Here is a 14,346-nt window from a genome sequence, read left to right as displayed (position 1 = left end):
TGTTCTTTATATTTTCTCTGAATCCTCTGTGGGTGCCTCAGTTTCCCCTATGCATTTCTTAAGTATCTTGGTGGGGGGATAAGGGGGTATGATAGTTGCAGAGCCCCAGAGGGCCAGTGTCATACCTTCAGCGTAGACACTGGCTAATTCCCTGTCTCCTGGCCACTGATGGCCTGGGCCCCTCCCCTCAAGGTGCCAACTGAAGGTGTCAGAGAACAAAGAGACCAGGTGTCCTCCTGGCCGGGGAAAGAGACAAAGGCCAGAGGAGGGGCTGGAGAGTTTCAGTTTGGAGCTGGCTGGGGAAACGGAGGGAGGCGCAGACGTGGTCTGGCTTCCCTGCCCCCCAAGATGGACCTGACTGAGGGGTCCTATTCTCTGTACCAACAAACTCTCTTTTAGACCGTGTTCCTGTCATCTAATAAACCGTCTGTTTTACTGGCTGGCTGAGAGTCACGTTTGACGGCAGAGTTGGGGTGCAGGGCCCTCTGGCGTCTGCGGGAGCCCCGCCTGTGCGGACTCACTGCGGGAGGCACACGGTGAGGAAGGGGATGCTGAATGATCCGAGGTCAGACCCAGGAAGGTGGAAGCTGTGAAGCTTCTTGCCCTGGAGACAGTCTGCTCACAGCGAGGAACAACACTGGGAAAGATCATTGAGTGTGGTGTCCACACTGACAGTTTATTGCCAAAACGTTGCCACAAAAAGCTCTACGCCTCTCGTTGAGGCGGTTTTATTTTGCCGCAAAAACAGGAGACTTTTGTCACTTGGAGTGACATTGCAGTGTGTTCGCTCACACAGTTTTGTCCCCAATCATAGACTCTCAGGGTTGGAAGGGAGCTCAGGAGGTCATCTCGTCCAACCCCTCCTGCTCAACACAGGACCGATCCCCGACTAAATGGGACATTTCAACTTGAATGGTCCCCTGAAATGTGTGTGAGCTACGATAAACTATCTGTTCCACCTTGTACTTAGCTGTGATACCGAGTACATTTCCCAGACTGAAGAAGAGTTCTGTGTAAGCATGAAAGCTTGTCTCTCCCACCAACAGAAGTTGGACCAATCAAAGATAACACCTCACCCACCTTTTCTCTCTCTCTCTCTCTCTCTCTCTCTCAAAAAAAAAAAAAAAAAATGTTCTGTTGTTTTCAGTTTTCTGTCAAAATCTTTGGAGGTGGTTTGAACTGTGCTCCTTTCTACTCAGCTGAGGAAAGAGAGAGGGGAGAGGAGGGGGGAGAGGAGCTCCTAGATACATAGATTTTAGGGTGAAAAAAATCCATTCTGATCATTTTAGTCACATCTCCCACATAGCAGAGGCTGGAGCTTTCCAGCCAGCGATTCCCCCCTCAGGCCCATCGCCCTAGGGGGCTGGTGAAGATACCCTTTGGGGGAGCTCAGGGAAATGGTCAGGCCCCACTCTCCGGTGTCGGGGTGGCTGTCTCTATCCCAGCCTGGTGCGGAGATGAGGCCCCAGCAAGGAGGGGAGGGAGGTTGGAGAGCCAGCCTGCCCCACGCTCACCCTACAGCAGCGTGCTGTGGGGCTGGGCCCGGCGCCCTGCTCTGGTCTGTTGGCTCTCCCCACTCTCAGATTTGCTGGGTGGCTCATTCCAATGAGTGGGGCTCAGACCTCCGACCACCCCAAGGAGACAAGGAAGGGGAGGGCTAAGGAGGGGGAAAAAGGTCCCCAGCCCCACATATGGTGAAGGTAGGAGGCTGGATGTCAGGGTAAAGGGGTGAGGGGCCCTGTGGGGGGTTCCGGGGTGAGCCCCAGGGGACCGGAGCGACTGAAGAAGGGAGAGGGGGGTTGGTGTAGCCAGGAGCTGGGGGCATTCGGGCTGATGGGTAGGGTAGATGGACCTGGGTGTTGGGGGCCACAAAAGGGCCCTGGGGGGAGTCGGGGTGCTGGAGCAGTGGCAGGAGGGGCTGGGGTGAAGACAGAGGGAGGTGTGGGGAGGGAAGTGGTTTGAGGATGGTGGGGGATGGGGGCGTAGGGACGGTTTTCAGAGGTGGGTTTATTAGGCAATGGGGCTGGGGGGATGATGAGCAGCGGCGGGGGGAGGTCTGGGTGGGGTGAGGGGGTGCTGTCAGGGTGATGTTTTCTGGGGGTGTGTATTTGGAGGGGTGTGCCATGAGGTGGATATATGTGGGGAGAAGGGGGTTGGTGTAGTGTGGTGGGTGGGGGATGTGGCAGAAGGAGGTTTTGTGGGGTTTGGGTTTCTCCGGGGGTGCGTGGATGTGTTTATTTGGGGATGGGGTAAAAGGGGTTGGATGGGTTTAAACAGGAGCTGGGGGGAGGGTTGGGGGTTATATGGGGGTCTGTGGTGGGGGTGTTGGCTGGGGACTGCAGGAGGGTATTGGGGGGTCTATGGCAGAGGGTCGGTTGGGGGGCTATGGGAGAGGGTTGAGGGGCACTGTGGGAAGGGATTAATTGGGGGGTCTATGATGGGGGTTTGGAGGGGAAAGGGAAGGGCGGTGGGGGGCTGGGAGCACAGGCAGCTGTGTGGCAGTGCCGATGGCAGCAGCTGGCTGTGTCTGTCTCCCTCCCTCCCCTGCAGCCCCTTCCCCCTCCCCTCCCTCCATCTTACTCCCCACACCGGGGACAGGCCTGGCACGCTGGGCACGCTCAGGATGGACTCTGCCCGCGGCACCACATCAGGCCACGGGGACTCTCCCTGCACGTCCTCCTGCTGGGCAACCAGCGGGCTCTCACCAAGCAGGAGGCTCGCTCAGATCTGGCAGGGGGTGAACCCCCTCTAGCCTGAGCCCACCCCTGGCAACACCCCTGGCTTGTCCCGGAGCTAGAGAGGATCTTTTAGAAGGAGGCATCCAGCCCTGATTTAAAGACTGCAAATGACCCAGAATCCACCACAGCCCTGGACAAACTGTTCCAATGGCCAATTGTCCTCACTGTTAAAAATGTGCCCCTTCTTTCTCACCCAAATTTGTCTCCCTTCTGCTGCCAGCCATTGGCTCTCATTTCGCCTTTGTCTAGGAGACTAAAGAGTCCCTGGCAACCATCAACCCCTCCCTGTAGGTACTTCAAGTCAACTCTTTGTGGAAGCTTTGCTCACCTTCTCCCTGTTAAGTTACATAGTTTGAGGTTCTTGAGTCTTTCACTGTAAGGTTGCTTTTCCAGATCCCCAAATCGTTCTTGGAGCACAGGTCAGCACCACCATGTTGTGCGACGGACACTTGACAAAATTACTGGACTTAGTGACAGACATTGCAGGAAGGATTATGTCTTTCATTCATTCAACCCAGATTCCAATTGCCATGGACATCACAACTCTGAACCTTTTAGCAAGGGATATGGTGGAGTTGCCATCATCTGGGGACTTTACAGGAAGGCTGGAGTCTCCTTCTAAAAGCTACACTCCAAGTAGGGTCATAATTGATTGACTTTAAATAATGAACACGCCTTTAGAGCAGGGATGTCCTTGGGGAGTGCTGTAACCCCTGAGGCTCAGAGTTATGGGGCAGCTGTGTCTGATTCAAAGAGAGGGGCTGAGAGCCCCAGTCAGAAGGATGCACCTCCCTCCAGCCCAGGATTTAGGTGCTGAACTTTTTGAGGGGGCAGGTTTGGGACACACTCCTCTTAGCATCTCCCAGGGGCTACCTTAGGCGCCTGCCTGCAGAGCACGCTGGCTTTTGTGACTCCCAGTCTTAGTCCTGTCGCTCCCCATTCATTGTCCAGGGAGCCTGAGTATCTGTCTCAGGCATTGTGAACCCCAAGGGTGTTTTCCTTGCTGCTGACAAGCTTGGAGTTGCTCCACTCTACGTTCCTGTGTGAATCACAGAAATGCAGGGTGGGAAGGAACCTTGACAGGTCCTCACTGCCCGGCGCAAGATGACCCCAGTGCCCTGCTATTGACACAACCTAAATCAGTGGTTTTCAACCTGGGATCTGCACACTATGTCTAAGGTTTCCAAAGGGGTTTGCACCTCCATTCAAAATTTTTTCGAGGTCCGCAAATGAAAAAAAGCTTGAAAACTACTGACCTAAATGATTCTGTATTGGAATGGGTACTGACAGCAGTGAGATAGGATGTGAGAGTGGTCTGCGGCTTTAATGACGGGTAGGGAAAGCATAGGGTTTGTTGGTATCATGCATGCAACAGCGAAGGGATTGTTGTGACACAGGGGCCCCTTGGTGCCAACTGGCAAAGAGTTTGCTGTTTACAAGCAACTCCTGTCTGAGAACTGACAAACTCACTACAACTAATACATCTTTTTCAACGTGTTTATCCATAAAGGGTAGCATCCAAGGTGTCTACTGAAAGCTTGTAATGTACTGCTACTCAATTATTGCGAGGTGTACATATAGGGAATAATGTAGCTGTACTAAAAGTTTTGCTCTTATGCTCTTGGAGTAAGAGTTAGTCAGCAGGGAATCCTGTCTCGGTGATGGCCCATTTAACTGGGAGGGAGTTGTCATCCCTCCCTGGCTCATCTATTATGTAATGTTTCGCTCAATTGTCTACCAACGCAGAACAATCAACGGAAAGCCAAAGACACTATAAACATCAAAACCCCATGGAAGCAAAAAAGACGAAATGACAGAGAGGGGACGGCCCTGTCTGGGAATAAAGACAAAAGACTGATTCCGTACATGACAGGAGAAAGAGACTGCACTCGGTCACTGAGGAGGTACCTGGCCAAGCAGGGGTACTTTATGAAAGACCAGGTCCTAGCTCCGTGGGGCCTGCAATCCCTGTGACAGACTGAACTTTGGGGTGAGAATCTACTTTATTAGATAGGAAAGGTGACCATGAGTAAGCTTAGGCCCTAGTTTGTGCTTTATGATTTTGTTTTGTATGTAGCCATTTGCTTCTGTCACTCACTCTTGTTTCTGTGTGAATCTCTGTTCTTTATTAAATAAATTCCCTTTTGTTTTACTGTGACTGAACTCAAGTGCTGTGTGACAGAGGACCGGGGGCAGTAAGGTGAAACTAAGGAACCCAGTGATCGCGGTGGATGCCAGAAGGGGACACTTTGAAGGGACTCAGGAGCTGGGGTGCATCGACTGTGAGGCTGCAGGGCTGGTGGAGACCAAAGGAGAGCGTCTGAGCGGCCAGTTGTGTCCGGAGCTCTCACTCAGCCAGCACAGGCAGGACTCCCTCGTGCTGGAGGCAGGGGGTAACAAGGTGACTCCCAGCCCTGGGCACCCCGAGAAGCATCATAGTTGTAAAAGTCTGGTTACATTTTACAGGGCCTGGCTCAGCACTGAGGGCCAGGCAGCTGTAGATATACCCGTCCGTTGCCGTGACAAGGCAGAGAGGCAGCGTGTGTATTATGGTCATGGGGGAGGGGCAGCATGCACTGAGGGCAGAGTTAAGGTGACATGGGCTTTTACCTTACCCAAAGTTTGAGTTTTGCTGAACGCAATGGTATGGAAGGGCACAAGCTTTCCCCTTAGCCACACGGTTGCTCTGTGATTCCGCAGTGTTCCTCCCCATACTTTGGTTATAGTGAAGTGGCTTTCAACCTTTATTCATTGCAGACTCCTAAAAAATTTCCAAGGAAGGTATGCACCCCTGTGGAAATCTTACACAGACTACGGACCCCCAAGGGGTCTGTGGACCACAGGCTGAAAACCACTGGTTTAGTGCAATAGCAGTGCCTCGCAATGTTTGCAGTTGCTACCAGGACTGCCATGGCAAGTTTTAACACAATCTGCATAAGCATGTGAATTTTAGAGCACTTGGAGTCATCCACTTAACAAGAAGGGCTTCCCAACCTTGGCTAGGGCGGAGCTACCCTGCCACTCCATTACTGTATGAAGCAGGGGGAGAATGAAGGAGAGAGGATCCACCCATCTATCTGCAGCAGATTCGGCTCAGAGAGGTGGGAAGTGGCCCACTCATCTCCCTGAGAGGTTCTCAGCTGAAAGAGAACACCCAGGAGGGCTCAATACAGCCTGAAAGCACAGCTCTGAGGCACGTGAACTGCCCCTGTTCACTTTACTGGGGGTTCCCCTCCCCCCACCCCAGGGCTGGAGAGTTTCTGGTGTGTCAAGCACCCTCCTTCTCAGCAGTGTGTCCTTGGTACATGCCCCAAACCTGCCTGTTCTCAGCTCCCCCATCCAGAGGTGCAAGGGCTCCCCTGATCCTGGCCCACAGAAAGGCTAGCTCCACCTGAACCTGATTCAGGTAGGAGGAGACTAGAAGAAGGGGTCAGACCCCCATAGGCAGGCAGGCAGGCAGGGCCAAAAAAATACTGCAGAGCTGTGTGGGGACCATAAATTGGAGTGACCAGGACATCTCTGTAAATGCGCATGAGCTAGCCCTGACCTTAGTACAGACACACACAGACTTTCACTGCCATTCAGCTGGTTGTGGACATCCAAATCCCCTCAGCACTTTTGAAATCTCAGCCTGATCTCCCTGGGAAGGGAGTGACTCAACACAGGCACACCTCCTCCTAGCTGGTCTGGGAATCAGTTCTCTCCCCATCTGGTGCCCTCTTCCATGAGTTGCTCACATTGTTACCCCTCCCTATAACTCAGGGTGCTCCCTTCTTGTGACTCAGCCCTCCGGTCAGGTCACTATGTGGCACCCCAGGGTAACGCAGTCCCAGCCAACAAGCTATCCATCTGCCTTCTCAGGCAGCTTCTGTCCCAACGCCAGGTCCTGGGCCACTTTGCCGGTGGGGGGACCCAGGCACCCTCTGACTTGCAAGCTAGGCCTGCTCAGTCTCAGACCTGGTTGCTGCAGCCCAGTGCTCTATCTCCTTGCCTTCCCCTGGGTTCACCCCTGGAGTTTCCTCCATGCCCCTTTGCTACTTCACTCCTCTAGATCTCTTGTCAGACTCCCTGGCTCAGGGCACAACTCCAGGGCTTCTTTATCCCCCTGGATCTCCTCCTTGTCCCAGACCAACTCCCTTTCTCTCCAAGGAACAATTGCAGACATCCTGCCTCCCAGCAGCTCATTCCTGCATGGGCTTCCTGGCTTGATAATGCTCACCCAGCTCCTCCCACAGCTGGGCTTTACCTGCCATTAGGCCCTATCAAGCCCTGGTTTCCTTCCAGGTGCAGCATCGAAGGTTAATTGGCCCCTCCCAGCCCACATTAACCCACTCAGGGCTTGTGTGGGGTGGACACCCCATCACACCCACATACCCAGTGCAATTTTCTTGAGCTCAAAGTCCTTACAAGAAAGACAAGCATGGCTAACCCCCTTTTGCAGATGGGGAAACTGAGGCACAGAGGAGTCATGTGATTTGCTCAGGGTCACCCAGCTGGTCAGTGGTAGGCATGGAAATAGACAGCAGGCTCCCAGCTTCTGCCTCCCAGGATATAAACACCAAGTTAGTGAAGAAAATGATAGAGCCCAGGATTGTCAAAGGGCCTCACGGGGGCCAGCTGAAATTCCAGGGGAGCTGGGCCTCTATATCCCTCTCAAAGCCCTTTTAAAATCCAACCCTAATAGAGGGGATATTATGTCAATGTTTGGGTTTTTGTTTTTTTTTTGCATGTGTTTATTCTCCTTGACATGAGACAGGAGAGATTCTCTTGCCGTGAGCACCCTGACAGTGCTATGAACTAAGGTGAATGGACGTTAACTAACAGAGATACATGTGTGATTAATTCAAAAGTTGACATGGGAACATGCAGGTTTTTGGGGGGGGTTTCCCCAAGGTCAGACTGGCAGAGAGCCTGGGGAGTTTTTGCCTTCCTCTGCAGTGCGGGGCAGGGGTCACTTGCTGGCTTGAACTAGTGTAAATGGTGGATTGTCTGTCACTTGAGGTCTTTAAATCAAGATTTGAGGACTTCAGTAACTCAGCCAGAGGTTTGGGGTCTATTCCAGGAGTGGGTGAGGTTCTGTGGCCTGCGATGTGCAGGAGGGCAGACCAGATGATCATGATGGTCCCTACTAGCCTTAAAGTCAACGTGATCTCCGGGGGGAAGACAGAAGCAGCACCCAGCAAAGCCCCCCTCAGCTGCAAGGGGTGCTGCAGGAGGCGATGGTGACCTGCTGTACAGCCTGGATCCATTTCATTTGAAACACATTGATTTCACTGACGCTCTGCTTAGGACAAACATATTTGAAAAAACAAACAGAAAAACAAACCAACCCAAAAGGCTGCTTCATTCTGTGCTCATTAAAACCATTCCTGTTAGCAAAGCTCCTTCTAAAAAGAACTCTCTCCAATTAGCCCTGCAGCGTCTGTGAGTGTACCGAGACCGACAGGAGGACACGCTGATCATTAGAACTTTGCTTGTCTTAATGAGCACTCGGAGAAGGGCTCAGCCCAGCACAGGGCTGGGCCCGGCCTGGCGAGCTGACAACCCTCTCGAGGAATTATGGGCCAGCAGCAGAAACAAAGTTACTCATTGCTTTAATGGGTCCCGCCGCGGGCCATTAGAATGGCAACACTGCCGGGAAATGCCAGTCTCGGTGGCAGTCTCGTGGGGCTGATTAGAACAGAAACTCAGAGGCACTGATTAAAGTTAGACAAAGGAAGGGACAGGCCTGTTCCTATGCAGATAGCCCTGATGGGTAAGGCCAAAGGAGTCAAGCCGTTCCTTCCCAGTGCCTGTGACAGGTGGTCCCCTCCTTCGTAAATTCCATCAGACCCTCAGGTAGTAAGGGAATGTGAGGGGCTTGCTGGGGGGTGGGGGGGGTGCAGTGAAACAGACATGTAAACAAACCTCAGTTTCCCAGGAGGTTAGCAAAGGCGTCACAGCCCAGGGGCACTGAGCAAAAGGCAATTCTGGGTTTCTAGACCTCAGTGACTGATGGGCATTGCTGTCCTGCCCGCAACCCCTACCTCTGCCGATGTCCTCGGTCCTAACCCACAGCCCCCTTCTCCCCCACCCCGTTCCATCTCTGGGCTCACACACACAGCTGTGCTGCTGCCCCTCCATCCCGACCCGCAGCCCCCTGCGGTCCCAGCCCTGACTCCCTGACAGCTCTGCTGAGGGATCTCAGCCCTGACTGACAATACCCCTGTTGTGCCCGTCCTGACGCTGCCCATACATCACAGCAAGGAGCTGTCATTGCTGCCCTGCCCCAAACACACAGCGCTGACAGTTCCTATCCGTCCTGACCCTCTGCGATCCAAGTCCACCCCCCACCAGAGCTCTGTCAATGCACCACAGCTGTGACCGGCAGCTCTCCTCCTGCACTGCTCCTGCCCTGTCTGCAGCACGCAGGCGAAGGAGCCTGGCCCAGGCCCTGCGTCCTCAGAGCTCTGGTATTTCTGTGGAGTTCTGAGCTCCGGCAGCCCCTGCCAGGCCAGGCCCAGGCCAGAACTGAGCTGTCTCCAGGCATCACAAAGCAGCTTGCACTTCTCCCTCCTCACCCACCCACTCTCACAGAACAAGTGTCCTTCCTTCCGAGAGGGCGCAGAAGGGAAATACGCATCCCGCCTCCCACACCCGAGCGAGAGAAGAGGACAGCAGGGATGCACGCACCTGCACCCACACACTGAGCAGGTCTCATTCCCTCCAGCAGGGGACAACAACAAAACACACACACACAAATACACAGAAAGAAAAGGAGGACGTGTGGCACCTTAGAGACGAACCAATTTATCTGAGCACAAGCTTTCGTGAGCTACAGCTCACTTCACAGTATGCATCCGATGAAGTGAGCTGTAGCTCACGGAAGCTTATGCTCAAATAAATTGGTTCGTCTCTAAGGTGCCACAAGTACTCCTTTTCTTTTTGCGAATACAGACTAACACGGCTGTTACTCTGAAACAAATACACAGGAGATCCCACAGCCTCCGGCAGGGGGAACACCCTCACACACATACTGTCCCAGATCCACAGGATCCATGCTGCGCCCCCAGCTTTGGAACAGTCCCTTGGAGGATCCCCTTCGATGGGCCAGACCCCCAAAGGGTCTCACTCTCCCTTCAGGGGAGGCCACGTGGCCTCACCACCTCCTGGACTGACCCTCTGGGGCTCCAGCCCCCCTGCTTCATCCCGTGAGCTCTGTCCAGCGGAGCCAGACTCCTGAGACAGATGTGTCCACTGTGCAGGGTCCCGGGCGCCTCCCCCAGGATTCGCGGTGACATTCGGGCAGCGTGTGCAAAACAGCCGGGTTGATTAGTCACGTAGACACAGCCTAGGAAGCTCTTCGGTTAGCACAGAGAAATGAAGGTGAAAACGTTGTCCGTTCTGGTGAGCCCGGGGTCCCGCCCAGCCGCAGTGAACCCCATGTCCAGGCTGTGTCTGTCGAACCTCTGTAGTCAGTTCCCAGGAAAGAGAGCGTCCGGAAGCTGCCTCTGACCCCCCAGCTCACCACTGCCCAGTCCTCCGTTCTCCAGCTGGCAGGTGGGTGTCTTGGCTCAGCTTCCCTGCAAGAAGGGAGGAAATCCAGGCAGCGCTGGCATTGTCTCCCTGGCCCCCTTGTTCATCTGGGTCACTTTCAACCAGTTCCTTAACGACTCTTCCTGCCACCCAGACAGGGAGCTGACAGGCACACTCCTCTGTCTTTTAGCCTTTCCTGAAAACACACGGAGTCCTTTTCCCCGCACTGGGTAACCATGTGCCATAGAGGGGAAACCGAGGCACATAGTGAGGTCGTAAAAATATTACCAAAAATTCCCCCTTCCTCACATATATAAATACACACAGAGCAATATATCACCAAAAATGTTAAATTTCTGTTACAGTTCTGGGTCTTCATAGTGTGAATCAGAATTCACCTTCCGTGACTTAAGTGCGGTTAATGCATTGGGGCACCTGAGACCTGATTTGTCTCCAGAGGTCAGTTTCTAACCTTGGTCTCACTGGTGTAAGTTTGGAGAAGAAGAAGAATTCATAAGCATAGTCTGGAGCACGTGATGGGGATCCAGAGACCTTAGCTTTAATATCGGAGCTGGCCCTGACTGTCTTTGCGACCTCAGCCAAATCACTTAGGCAAAAGTTTTCAAACTCAGGTGCCTAAAGTTAGCCAGCAAAAATCCTTACTAATCAAAGTGGCCAGACTTGTAGGTGTGTTGGGCACCTGCATTTCTCAGTGACCTGTCTGGGAGCCAGGGCTGCCCAGCAATCCTGAAAAACACACCCAGACTAAAACAGAGACGTTAAGGCTAAGATTTTCAAACTGCCAAAGGAATTTGGATGCCCAATTTCTCTTCATTTCTAGGGGAGTCAGGCATCTAACTTCTTTAAGCACTTGTGAAAATTCCACAAAGCACCTAAATACCTTTACAAACCTGTCCCTCTGGATACTAGGATTAGATGCTTTTGAAAGTATGACCCATCTCCTCTCTGTGCCTCAGTTTCGCCAAATGGGGCTGAGGTCTACGGTTGGGCAGATGAGAGCTAAGTTTGGCACTTTGAAAGCAGCTTTATAGAAGCTAGATGTCCAAATCCCATTGAAATTCAGTCGGATTTAGGTGCCTAATTCCAGCCTAATTATTATTAATTTTAGGTCCCCCAATTTGAAAATGTTGGCCACAAATCAATCTTCCTAAAGCTGTTCATTTGGGAAAAGCAGAGGTTGCAATTTTCATTGAGGAGAAGGATGCTTAATGCTAAACGATTCTTTTGAACAGCCATGGATCAGTTTCGCCAGGAGACTGATAGGTTCCCAGCTGTTCCAAGGCCGGAAGGGACCCCTGTGATATAGTCTGTTCTGGGCATAGAACAGGCCAGAGACCCTCACCCACGGACCCCAGCGAGGCGGTGACGGCTGAGCGTGTGTTGGAGGCATTGGACTGGCCCCCGGAACTTCCAGCTCAGTTCCTGGCTTTGCCCCAGACTCCCTGTGTGGCACTGAGCGCGTCACGTAGGTTGATGTTTTCAAACTAAAGGTGATGGGAATTGTGTGCCCAAATCACCTTGTCAGGATTGGAAAATATCAACCTTAAACTCTGGCTCCAGCTGAGGATCTGGCCCACAATCAGTCGTCGCTCCATTGGAGTCGCTGGGCAGATCCCCAGGTGGTGTGACCCGGCCGTAGCTCCACTGGACTCATCTCATCCCTGCGTGTCCTCAGACACGACAGTGCTCAGAGGCATTTACCTACCTAGATAGACAGTGGGGGCAAAACCTGTCCCCACTGAGATCAAAGGCCAACCTCCCATTGGCCCTGTCTCACCAGGACTGGGGCCTACGTGCGTTCCTTGCTGGTGATTTATTACAAAGGCAAATCTCAGCGGGTGCCTGGGGCGCTGCGATCCCATCCACAGTCCAAGCGCCCCAACCAGCCCTTGTTGCTCAGGAGTTTTGACTGACAAATGGGAAGCATTTGGAAGCGAACCGGTAAAGAGAAAAGATGGAGAATACAGCAGATCTCCATGAAATTCTGGCTGCTTCATGCAGTCGCCAGAGGGCAGCAAAGGATAAGGAATGAGAGGGAAGCAGCATTATAGGGAGTGGACGGGAGGGGATGACTCCCTGGTCTCTTCTGGCCTTGGAAACTATGGGACCATCTCATCTTCCCTCGTGTGTAACACAGGCCCTAGCACTGGTCGCATTCTGGGCTGTACTAACAGGAGGGTCGTACGTAAGACGCGGGAGGTAACCGTCCTGCTCTATTCGGCCCTGGCGAGGCCGCAGCTGGGGTACTGTGTCCGGTTCTTGGCACCACACTTAAGGAAAGATGTGGACACATTGGAGAGAGTCCAGAGGAGAGCAACAAAAATGACCAGAGTTAGAAAACCTGACCTGTGAGGAAAGGTTAAAATACTGGGCATGTTTCGCCTTGAGACCAGAAGACTGAGGGGGACCCGACAACAGGCTTCCAATAAGCGAAGGGCTGTTCTGAAGAGGACGGTGATCCATTTTTCTCCATTGCCATTGAAGGGAGGAGAAGCAGCAATGGGCTTAATCTGCAGCAAGGGAGATTCAGGTTGGATATTAGGAAAAACTCTCTCTCTCTCTCTCAGGGTAATCGAGCTCTGGACCAGGCTTCCAAGGGAGGTTGTGAAATCCCCGTCACTGGAGATTTTTAAAACCAGGTTGGACAAACACCTGTCAGGGATGGTCTAGGTTTGAGTCAGCGAGAGTAAAGATTAAAGGATTTATTCCAAGAGGAGGTGTGAAATATACATTTGATAAGTGAAGTTTCTTGCTCAGAACTATTTCTGCTGCAGTAACTGACCAAGATGTTACCCATCATGTATCTACCCTAGGCATTATACCGCACCCAGCACTGTCGTGTCTGACTCCCAAGTATTTTTCGAGTTATCCTCATAGCACAACTGGAAGTGGGAATATCATCCTCATCCCTATTTTTCAAAGGGGAAACTGAGGCACAAAGCAATGAAGAGACTTACCCAAGATCACGCTATGATTCAGTGACAGAGCTGAGAATCGAACTCAGCACCCATGTTCCCCAATCCAGGGCATCATTGGGATGCTCTCTGCAGGCCAGTCTTAGATATCGCACCCCATCAATATTTTGAGGACCACACTGTATTAAGTTTATGTATCATTGTGGGCCAGGAATTGTACGTAACTCCATGGGAAAGGGCTATACCAGCTCCTCCAGGAACCAAAAATACCAGGGATGGGGTGAGTAAAGCAAAGCAACTCAGCATCTATGTCTACACTGCACCCTACGCCCGGGTTCTGACTCATGTCTGAGCCCAAGGCCCCCTTCTGCGTGCACACAGGTCAGTCTGACTCAGGGCAGGAAGCACTCAGGGCCAGGGTCCTAGGATGCTGCTCGGGGGATGGGTCAGAGCCCGACTCCCACTGAGACTCGTGTCCAAGCCCTGTCACTGTGCAGTGTGGACGTGGGTCAAGCCGCAGACCCGAGTCAGAAGGTCTGCACAGTGCAGTATGGACATGTTAGCACAGCTAACCCAGACCCAGCATTGTAAACCCAGGCTTCCAATGCAGCGTGGACACTCAAGCACGGGCTTGGAAACACCGAGTCCACAAGCCTGGGTTTACAATGCAGTGTAGACACCCCACTGCAAACTGATCCGCTCCCCAGAAGTTCCATGCCCTCACGGGGATTCGCACACATTGGGTCAAGCTGGCTTTTCCAGAAACGAGGAAACAAAGAAAGGACTTTTGCTCTGAAAGGATGAGCTTGAACTGACTCAGACCCATCGATGGACAGGACCTTCTGGGCTGGCGGAAGCGTTGGAAAGACTCTGACCTGCTGGGGCCCCATAAGACTGACGCGTGACTCCTGCTATGCTCAGTGTGTTTACATCGGTTTCTTGTCTTGGTTTCTCTGTGATGCTTTTACCACAGTAGAAGCCAGAAGTCCTGAGTCCCAGTCCCACCTACTCAACCCACTAGGCCACATTTGCCTCCAGGAACCAAAACAGAACCCGGGAACGCCATGGGCCAGTCCCCTGCTCTAGTCGCTAGCATGCCAAGCCCAGCCAGAGCCAAGGAGAGGACCTAGGAGCCAGGACCAGATGGGAACGGATGG

This window comes from Eretmochelys imbricata, chromosome 14, assembly GCF_965152235.1.
Source record: "Eretmochelys imbricata isolate rEreImb1 chromosome 14, rEreImb1.hap1, whole genome shotgun sequence".
NCBI lineage: Eukaryota > Metazoa > Chordata > Testudines > Cheloniidae > Eretmochelys > Eretmochelys imbricata.
Note: the sequence above shows the minus strand (reverse complement) of the source record.